The sequence below is a fragment of the Pectinophora gossypiella genome, unplaced genomic scaffold, assembly GCF_024362695.1.
Source record: "Pectinophora gossypiella unplaced genomic scaffold, ilPecGoss1.1 Pgos_67, whole genome shotgun sequence".
In the NCBI taxonomy this organism is placed as follows: domain Eukaryota; kingdom Metazoa; phylum Arthropoda; class Insecta; order Lepidoptera; family Gelechiidae; genus Pectinophora; species Pectinophora gossypiella.
The window spans coordinates 151,029-162,704 of NW_026063277.1; positions in this window are offsets into that span (position 1 = coordinate 151,029).

An 11,676-nucleotide genomic window follows, 5' to 3' on the forward strand; every position below is an offset into this window, starting at 1 on the left:
CTCAAAAGGGTAGTAGGTGACTCAACTCTCACCTATGAGGAAATGGTGACGGTACTGTCTCAAATTGAGGCTTGCCTCAATTCGCGTAATTCGCGCGACGCAGGCCAGTTCAGATCCTAATGATCCTGAACCACTAACGCCGGGCCATTTTCTCGTAGGAGAGTCTTTAATTAACGCTCCAGATACAAATTACGAGGTCCAGAATATTAGTAGTTTACGCCGTTGGCATCTTACACAGCGCATGGTGCAGAGCTCTTGGAGAAGATGGTCACAAGAATACCTGACTCACTTTTTCCAAAGGTACAAATGGCAAATACGAGCTCCAGAACCTAAGGTGGGGGATGTAGTTTTAGTTCGTGAAGATTACTTACCTCCAGCCAAATGGCTTTATGGACTGGGCGAGGAAGTTCATCCAGGGAAAAACGGTATCGTGCGAGTGGTGTCTCTGAGATGTAAAGGTTCCCGAATGAAACGTCCAACGGCAAAACTTTGTGTTTTACCTACTGAATAATCTGTTGTTTATTTTACGACTACTACCGTTTAGTTTAGTTGATAATTATTTTAAGATATATTTTTTAGATACAGTCCATTATTATTATTATATTATTATTATTATATTATTATTATTATAATATTATTATTATTATATTATTATTATTATATTATATATAGCTGGAGACCCACTGACTGACTGACTGACTGACTGACTGACAGGGTTGTTCTCCCAGAAGGAGCGTCGGGGGGTCAAAATGATGTATGGGGGATGTGATCAAGATCTTCCGGTGAGTATGGGAAAACTTCCAGATCTTGGAAAACTGCTCCGCATCAGGGAGACACCCTACAGTCTGGCGCAACTATTATACCTAGATCAATTTTTTTTTCGCACAACCTATTTAAATCTTGGTCGAATCTAATCGCCGGTGAAAAAAAAACAAAATGGCGGAAAAACAAGATGGCCGCCATACAAAATTTCATTTTCCCAGAAAATGTCTCGGGGGTAAAAACTGTGTATGGGGTTGTAATCGGAAGGTCATGTTGAGTATGTAAATGCTTCTTGATCTTCAGAAACTGCTCCGCATCAGGGAGACACCCTACGGCCTGGCCAAACTATCGCACCTAGAACATTATTTTTTCCACCAATCCTATTAAAATCTTGGTCAAATTTAATTGCCGTTGAAAAAAAATCAAAATGGCGGAAATTCAAGATGGCCGTCATACAAATTTTTCGTTTTTCCTAAAAATGCCTCGGGGGTAAAAATGATGTATAGTATTGTGATCGGATCGTCATGTTGAGTATTTCAATACTGCTCGATCTTGAAAAACTGCTCCGCATCAGGGAGACACCCTACGGCCTGGCAAAACTATAAAACCTGGAGCAATAATTTTTTCACAAAACCTATTTAAATCTTAGTCAAATTTTATCGCCGGTAAAAAAAAACAAAATGGCGGAAAATTAAGATGGCCGCCATACAAAATTTTCGTGCCTCGGGGGTGAATATGATGTATGAGGGATGTGATCAAAATGTCATGTCGAGTATGGAAATACTTCCCGACCTTCAAAAACTGCTCCGCATCAGGGAGACACCCTACGGCCTGACGAAACTATCACACCTGGAACTTTTCTGTTTTCACGAAACCTATTTAAATCTTAGTCAAATTTTATCGCCGGTGAAAAAAAACAAAATGGCGGAAAATCAAAATGGCCGCCATACAAAATTTTCGTTTTTCCCGAAAATGTCTCGGGTGTAAAAATGATGTATAGGGGTGTGATCGGAACGTCATCTTTGAAAACTGCTCCGCGTCAGGGAGTCACCCTACGGCCTGGCAAAACTATAGCACCTAGAACTTTTTGATTTCACGACACCTATTTAAGTCTTGGTCAAATTCTATCGCGGTAAAAAAATGGCGGGAAAACAAGATGGCCGCCATACAAAATTTTCGTTTTTCCCGAAAATGCCTCGGTGGTAAAAATGATGTATGAGGAATGTGATCGAAACATCATGTTGAGTATGGAAATACTTTTCGATCTTCAAAAGCTGCTCCGCATCAGGGAGACACCCTACGGCCTGGCAAAACTATCGCACCTGAACCAATTTTTTTTTCATAAATCTTAATCAAACCTTGGTCAAATTTTATCGATGGTCAAAAAAAATCAAAATGGCGGAAAATCAAGATGGCCGCCATACAAATTTTTGTTTTTCTAGAAAATTCCTCAAGGTCAAAAAATATGTATAGGGGTGTGATCGGAACGTCATCTTGGAAAACTGCTCCGCATCAGGGAGACACCCTACGGCCTGGCAAAACTATCGCACCTGGAACGATTCTTTTTTCACGAATTCTATTTAAATCTTGGTCAAATTCTATCGCGGTAAAAAAATGGCGGGAAAACACAGAGACACGCGAGCAGCTTGCTGCGAGCGAACCACGCGAAATCTAGTTATTATTATATTATTATATTATATATAGCTACAAACCCACTGACTGACTCACTGACTCACTGACAGGGTTGTTCTCCCAGAAGGAGCGTCGGGGGGTAAAACTGATGTATGGGGGGTGTGATCAAGATCTTCCGGTGAGTATGGGAAAACTTCCAGATCTTGGAAAACTGCTCCGCATCAGGCAGACACCCTACGGCCTGGCGCAACTATCGCACCTGGAACGATTCTTTTTTCACGAAACCTATTTTATTACTGGTCAAATTCAATCACCGGTGAAAAAAAAACAAAATGGCGGAAAAACAAGATGGCCGCCATACAAATATTTGTTTTTCAAGAAAATGTCTTGGGGGTAAAAACTGTGTACGGAGGTGTAATCGGAACGTCTTGTTGAGTATGGAAATACTGCTAGATCTTCGAAAACTGCTCCGCATCAGGGAGACACCCTACGGCCTGGCAAAACTATAGCACCTAGAACTTTTTGGTTTTCACAAGACATATTTAAACCTTGGTCAAATTCAATTGGCAGTGAAAAAAAATCAAAATGGCGGAAAAACAAGATGGCCGCCATACAAAATTTTCGTTTTTCTCGAAAATGCCTCGGGGTGAATGTGATGTAAGAGGGATGAGATCAAAATGTCATATTGAGTATGGAAATACTTCCCGACCTTCAAAAACTGCTCCTCATCAGGGCGGCACCCTACGGCCTGGGAAAACTATCGCACCTGGAACGATTCTTTTTTCACCAAACCTAATAAAATCTTGGTCAAATTTTATCGCCAGTGAAAAAAAAACAAAATGGCCGAAAAACAAGATGGCCGCCATACAAATTTTTGTTTTTCCAGAAAATGTCTCAGAGGTAAAAATGATGTATTGGGGTGTGATCGGAACGTCATCTTGGAAAACTGCTCCGCATCAGGAAGACACCCTACGGCTTGGCAAAACTATAGCACCTAGAACTTTTTTGATTTGACGAGACCTATTTTAGTCTTGGTCAAATTCTATCGCGGTAAAAAAATGGCGGGAAAACAAGATGGCCGCCATACAAAATTTTCGTTTTTCCCGAAAATGCCTCGGGGGTAAAAATGATGTATGAGGAATGTGATCGAAACATCATGATGAGTATGGAAGTACTTTTTGATCTTCGAAAGCTGCTCCGCATCAGGGAGACACCCTACAGCCTGGCGAAACTATCGCACATGGAACTTTTTTGTTTTCACGAAGCCTATTAAAGTCTTGGTCAAATTTTATCGCCAGTGAAAAAAAAAAGAAAATGGCCGAAAAACAAGATGGCCGCCATACAAAATTTTGTTTTTTCATATAATGTCTCGGTGGTATAAATTATGTATGGGGATGTAATCGGAACGTCTTGTTGAGTATGGATATACTTCTCGATCTTGGAAAGCTGCTCCGCATCAGGGCGGCACCCTATGGCCTGGCATAGCTATCGTACCTAAACCAATTTTTCTTTCACAAAATCTATTTTAATCTTAGTCAAATTCCATCACCGGTGAAAAAATATTAAAATGGCGGAAAAACAAGATGGCCGCCATACAAAAAAATGTTTTCCTAGAAAATGTCTCGGGGAAAATAACTGTGTACAGGGTTGTAATCGGAACGTCTTGTGGAGTATGGAAATTTTTCTCGATCTTTAAAAGCTTCTCCGCATCAGGGCGGCACCCTACGGCCTGGCGAAACTATCTCTTCGTCAAATTTTATCGCCGGTGAAAAAAAAAAACAAAATGGCGGAAAAACAAGATGGCCGCCATACATAATTTTGTTTTTCTAGAAAATTCCTCAAGGTCAAAAAATATGTATAGGGGTGTGATCGGAACGTCATCTTGGAAAACTGCTCCGCATCAGGGAGACACCCTACGGCCTGGCAAAACTATAGCACCTAGAACTTTTTTGATTTCACGAGACCTATTTTAGTCTTGGTCAAATTCTATCGCCATACAAAGCTTCGAACTAATACAAAACACGCGAGCAGCTTGCTGCGAGCGAACCACGCGACATCTAGTTATTATATTATATATAGCTACAAACCCATGTACTGACTGACTGACTGACTGACTGACTGACTGACTCACTGACAGGGTTGTTCTCCCAGAAGGAGCGCCGGGGGGTAAATATGATGTATGGGAGATGTGATCAAGATGTTCCGATGAGTATGGGAAAACTTCCAGATCTTGGAAAACTGCTCCGCATCAGGGAGACACCCTACCGTCTGGCAAAACTATCGCACCTGGAACGATTCTTTTTTCACGAAACCTATTAAAATCTTGGTCAAATTCTATCGCGGGTGAAAAAAAATCAAAATGGCGGATAAACAAGATGGCCGCCATACAAAATTTTGTTTTTTCAGAAAATGCATCGGGAGTAAAAACTGTGTATGGGGATGTAATCGGAACGTCTTGTGGAGTATGAAAACACTTCTCTATCTTCAAAATCTGCTCCGCATCAGGGAGACACCCTACGGCCTGGCAAAACTATAAAACCTGGAGCAATTTTTCTTTCGCGAAACATATTTAAATCTTGGTCAAATCCAATCGCCGGTGAAAAAAAAACCAAAATGGCGGAAAAACAAGATGGCCGCCATACAAAATTTTGTTTTTTCAGAAAAATGTCTTAGAGGTAAAAACAATGTATGGGGGTGTAATCGGAATGTTATGTTGAGTATGGAAATACTTCTCGATCTTTGCAATCTGCTCCGCATCAGGGAGACACCCTACGGCCTGGCAAAACAATTGCACCTGGAACATTTTTGATTTCACGAAACCTATTTAAATCTTGGTCAAATTTTATCGCCGGTGAAAAAAAAACAAAATGGCCGAAAAACAAGATGGCCGCCATATAAATTTTTGTTTTTCCAGAAAATGTCTCGGGTGTAAAAATGATGTATAGGGGTGTGATCGGAACGTCATCTTGGAAAACTGCTCCGCATCAGGGAGACACCCTACGGCCTGGCAAAACCATAGCACCTAGAACTTTTTTGATTTCACGAAAACAAGATGGCCGCCATACAAAAAATTGTTTTTCCAGAAAATGTCTCGGAGGTAAAAACTGTGTATGGGGTTGTAATCGGAACGTCTTGTTGAGTATAAAAATACTTCTCAATCTTGAAAAACTGCTCCGCATCAGGGAGACACCCTACGGCCTGGCTAACCTATCGCACCTGGAACAATGTTTTTTTCGCACAACGTATTTAAATCTTAGTCAAATCTAATCGCCGGTGAAAAAAAACCAAAATGGCGGAAAAACAAGATGGCCGCCATACAAAATTTTCGTTTTTCCAGAAAATGCCTTGGGGGTTAAAATGATGTACGGGAGGTATGATCAAAACCTCAAGTTGAGTATGGAATTACTGCTCGATCTTTAAAATCTGCTCCGCATCAGGGAGGCATCCTACGGCCTGGCGAAACTATCGCACCTAGAACGGTCCTTTTTTTCACAAAACCTATTTAAATCTTGGTCAAATTCAATCCCCGGGGACAAAAAACAAAATGGCCGAAAAACAAGATGGCCGCCATACAAAATTTTTGTTTTTCCTGAAAATGCCTTGGGGGTAAAAAATATGTATGGGGATGTAATCAGAACGTCTTGTTGAGTATGGATATACTTCTCGATCTTGGAAAGCTGCTCCGCATCAGGGCGGCACCCTATGGCCTGTCAAAACTATCGCACCTGGATCGATTCTTTTTTCACAAAACCTATTTAAAACTTGGTCAAATTTTATCGTGAGTGAAAAAAAATCAAAATGGCGCAAAAACAAGATGGCCGCCATACAAATTTTTCGTTTTTCCTGAAAATGCCTAGGGGGTAAAAATAATGTATAGGACTGTGATCGGAACGTCATGTCAAGTGTGAAAATACATCTGGGTTTTCGATAGCTGCTCCGCATCAGGAAGACACCCTACGGCCTTGCAAAACTATCGCACCTGGAACTTTTTTATTTTCACGAAACCTATTTAAATCTTGGTCAAATTTTATCGCGGGTGAAAAAAAACAAAATGGCCGAAAAACAAGATGGCCGCCATACAAATTATTGTTTTTCCAGAAAATGTCTCAGAGCTAAAATTGATGTATAGGGGTGTGATCGGAACGTCATCTTGGAAAGCTGCTCCGCATCAGGGCGGCACCCTACGGCCTGGCGAAACTATCGCATCTGGACCTTTTTTGTTTTCACAAAACCTATTTGAATCTTGGTCAAATTTTATCGCCGGTGAAAAAAAAAACAAAATGGCGGAAAAACAAGATGGCCGCCATACAAAATTTTCGTTTTTCTCGAAAATGCGAAAATCAAAATGGCGGAAAAACAAGATGGCCACCATACAAAATTTAGTTTTTCCAGAAAAAAGCTTCAGAGGTAAAATTTATGTATAGGAATGTGATCGGAACGTCATGTCGAGTATGAAAATACGTCTGGGTTTTCGATAGTTGCTCCGCATCAGGGAGACACCCTACGGCCTGGCAAAACTATGGCACCTAGAACTTTTTTGTTTTCACGAGACCTATTTAAGTCTCGGTCAAATTCTATAGCCGATGAAAAAAATGGCGGAAAAACAAGATGGCCGCCATACAAATTTTTCGTTTTTCCTGAAAATGTCTCAGAGGTAAAATTGATGATCGGAACGTCATCTTGGAAAACTGCTCCGCATCAAGGAGACACCCTACGGCCTGGCAAAACTATAGCACCTAGAACTTTTTTGATTTCACGAGACCTATTTAAGTCTTGGTCAAATTCTATCGCGGTAAAAAAATGGCGGGAAAACAAGACACGCGAGCAGCTTGCTGCGAGCGAACCACGCGACATCTAGTTATATTATATATAGCTACAAACCCACTGACTGACTGACTGACTGACTCACTCACTGACATAATTGTTCTCCCAGAAGGAGCGTCGGGGGGTAAAAATGATGTATGGGGGATGTGATCGAGACCACCCGGTGAGTATGGGAAAACTTCCAGATCATGGAAAACTGCTCCGCATCAGGGAGACACCCTACGGCCTGGCGCAACTATCGCACCTAGAACGATTCTTTTTCCACAAAACCTACTTAATTCCTGGTCAAATTCAATCACTGGTGAAAAAAAATCAAAATGGCGGAAAAACAAGATGGCCGCCATACAAAATTTTATTTTTCCACAAAATGTCTCGTGGGTAAAAACTGTGTATGGGGTTGTATTCGGAACGTCTTTTTGAGTATAGAAATACTTTTAGATCTTCAGAAACTGCTCCGCATCAGGGAGATACCCTGCGGCCTGGCAAAACTATAATACCTGGAGCATTTTTTTTTTCGCATAACATATTTAAATCTTGGTCAAATCCAATCGCCGGTGAAAAAAATTCAAAATGGCGGAAAAACAAGATGGCCGCCATACAAAATTTTCGTTTTTCCCGAAAATGCCTCGGGAGTAAAAATTATGTACGAGGGTTTTGATCGGAACGTCATGTCGAGTATTTAAATACTGCTTGATCTTCGAAAACTGCTCCGCATCAGGGCGGCACCCTATGGCCTGTCAAAACTATCGCACCTGGATCGATTCTTTTTTCACAAAACCTATTTAAAACTTGGTCAAATTTTATCGTGGGTGAAAAAAAAACAAAATGGCGCAAAAACAAGATGGCCCCCATACAAATTTTTCGTTTTTCCTGAAAATGCCTCGGGGGTAAAAATGATGTATAGGAATGTAATCGGAACGTCATGTCAAGTATGACAATACATCTGGGTTTTCGATAGCTGCTCCGCATCAGGAAGACACCCTACGGCCTGGCAAAACTATCGCACCTGGAACTTTTTTGTTTTCACGAAACCTATTTAAATCTTGGTCAAATCCAATCGCCGGTGAAAAAAAACCAAAATGGCGGAAAAACAAGATGGCCGCCATACAAAGTTTTGTTTTTCCAGAAAATGTCTCGGGTGTAAAAATGATGTATAGGGGTGTGATCGGAACGTCATCTTGGAAAACTGCTCCGCATCAGGGAGACACCCTACGGCCTGGCAAAACTATAGCACCTAGAACTTTTTTGATTTCACGAAAACAAAATGGCCGCCATACAAAGCTTCGAACTAATACAGGACACGCGAGCAGCTTGCTGCGAGCGAACCACGCGACATCTAGTTATAATATTATAATATATATAGCTGGAGACCCACTGACTGACTCACTGACTGACTCACTGACATAATTGTTCTCTCAGAAGGAGCGTCGGGGGGTCAAAATGATGTATAGGGGGTGTGATCGGGACCTCCCGGTGAGTATGGGAAAAATCCCAAATCTTGGAAAACTGCTCCGCATCAGGGAGACGCCCTACAGTCTGGCGCAACTATTATACCTGGATCAAATTTTTTTTCGCAACATCTATTTAAATCTTGGTCAAATTCTATTGTGGGTGAAAAAAAATCAAAATGGCGGAAAAACAAGATGGCCGCCATACAAAATTTTGTTTTTTCAGAAAATGCATCGGGAGTAAAAACTGTGTATGGGGATGTAATCGGAACGTCATGTGGAGTATGAAAACACTTCTCTATCTTCAAAATCTGCTCCGCATCAGGGAGACACCCTACGGCCTGGCAAACCTATCGCACCTGGAGCAAATTTTCTTTCACAAAATCTATTTAAATCTGGGTCAAATTCAATCGCAGGCAGAAAAAAAACAAAATGGCGGAAAAACAAGATGGCCGCCATACAAATTTTTCGTTTTTCCTGAAAATGCCTCGGGGGTAAAAATGATGTATAGGAATGTGATCGGATCGTCATGTTGAGAATTTAAATACTGCTCAACCTTCAAAAACTGCTCCTCATCAGGGAGACACCCCACGGTCTGGCAAAACTATCGCACCTAAAACGATTCTTTTTTCACAAAACCTATTTAATTCTTGGTCAGATTTTACCGAAGTTGAAAAAAAATCAAAATGGCGGAAAAACAAGATGGCCGCCATACAAAATTTTGTTTTTCCATAAAAATATCTTAGAGGTAATAACAATGTATGGGGATGTAATCGGAATGTAATGTTGGGTATAGAAATACTTCTCGATCTTTGAAATCTGCTCCGCATCGGGGAGACACCCCACGGTCTGGCAAAACTATCGCACCTAAAACGATTCTTTTTTCACAAAACCTATTTAATTCTTGGTCAGATTTTACCGAAGTTGAAAAAAAATCAAAATGGCGGAAAAACAAGATGGCCGCCATACAAAATTTTGTTTTTCCATAAAAATATCTTAGAGGTAATAACAATGTATGGGGATGTAATCGGAATGTCATGTTGGGTATAGAAATACTTCTCGATCTTTGAAATCTGCTCCGCATCAGGGAGACACCCTACGGCCTGGCAAAACTATAAAACCTAGAGCAATATTTTTTTCACGAAACCTATTTAATTCTTGGTCAAATTCAATCCCCGGTGAAAAAAAAAAACCATAATGGCGGAAAAACAAGATGGCCGCCATACAAAATTTTTGTTTTTCCCGAAAATGCCTCGGGGGTAAAAATGATGTATGAGGAATGTGATCGAAACATCATGTTGAGTACGGAAATACTTTTCGATCTTCGAAAGCTGCTCCGCATCAGGGAGACACCCTACAGCCTGGCGAAACTATCACACCTGGAATTTTTTTGTTTTCACGAAGCCTATTAAAGTCTTGGTCAAATTTTATCGCCAGTGAAAAAAAAACAAAATGGCCGAAAAACAAGATGGCCGCCATATAAATTTTTGTTTTTCCAGAAAATGTCTCGGGTGTAAAAATGATGTAAAGGGGTGTGATCGGAACGTCATCTTGGAAAACTGCTCCGCATCAGGGAGACACCCTACGGCCTGGCAAAACTATAGCACCTAGAACTTTTTTGATTTCACGAGACCTATTCAAGACTTGTTCAAATTCTATCGCGGTAAAAAAATTGCGGGAAAACAAGACACGCGAGCAGCTTGCTGCGAGCGAACCACGCGACATCTAGTTATTATAATTTATTTATATATATTATATTATATATAGCTGCAAACCCACTGACTGACTGACTGACTCACTGACTCACTGACAGGGTTGTTCTCCCAGAAGGAGTGTCGGGGGGTGAAAATGATGTATGGGGGGTGTGATCGGGACCTTCCGGTGAGTATGGGAAAACTTCCAGATCCTGGAAAACTGCTCCGCATCAGGGAGACACCCTACAGTCTGGCGCAACTATTATACCTGGAACGATTCTTTTTTCGCAAAACCTATTTAAATCTTGGTCGAATCTAATCGCCCGTGAAAAAAAAACAAAATGGCGGAAAAACAAGATGGCCGCCATACAAAATTTCGTTTTCCCAGAAAATGTCTCGGGGGTAAAAACTGTGTATGGGGTTGTAATCGGAAGGTCATGTTGAGTATGTAAATGCTTCTTGATCTTCAGAAACTGCTCCGCATCAGGGAGACACCCTACGGCCTGGCCAAACTATCGCACCTAGAACATTATTTTTTCCACCAATCCTATTAAAATCTTGGTCAAATTTAATTGCCGTTGAAAAAAAATCAAAATGGCGGAAATTCAAGATGGCCGTCATACAAATTTTTCGTTTTTCCTAAAAATGCCTCGGGGGTAAAAATGATGTATAGTATTGTGATCGGATCGTCATGTTGAGTATTTCAATACTGCTCGATCTTGAAAAACTGCTCCGCATCAGGGAGACACCCTACGGCCTGGCAAAACTATAAAACCTGGAGCAATAATTTTTTCACAAAACCTATTTAAATCTTGGTCAAATTTTATCGCCGGTAAAAAAAAACAAAATGGCGGAAAATTAAGATGGCCGCCATACAAAATTTTCGTGCCTCGGGGGTGAATATGATGTATGAGGGATGTGATCAAAATGTCATGTCGAGTATGGAAATACTTCCCGACCTTCAAAAACTGCTCCGCATCAGGGAGACACCCTACGGCCTGACGAAACTATCACACCTGGAACTTTTCTGTTTTCACGAAACCTATTTAAATCTTAGTCAAATTTTATCGCCGGTGAAAAAAAAACAAAATGGCGGAAAATCAAAATGGCCGCCATACAAAATTTTCGTTTTTCCCGAAAATGTCTCGGGTGTAAAAATGATGTATAGGGGTGTGATCGGAACGTCATCTTTGAAAACTGCTCCGCGTCAGGGAGTCACCCTACGGCCTGGCAAAACTATAGCACCTAGAACTTTTTGATTTCACGACACCTATTTAAGTCTTGGTCAAATTCTATCGCGGTAAAAAAATGGCGGG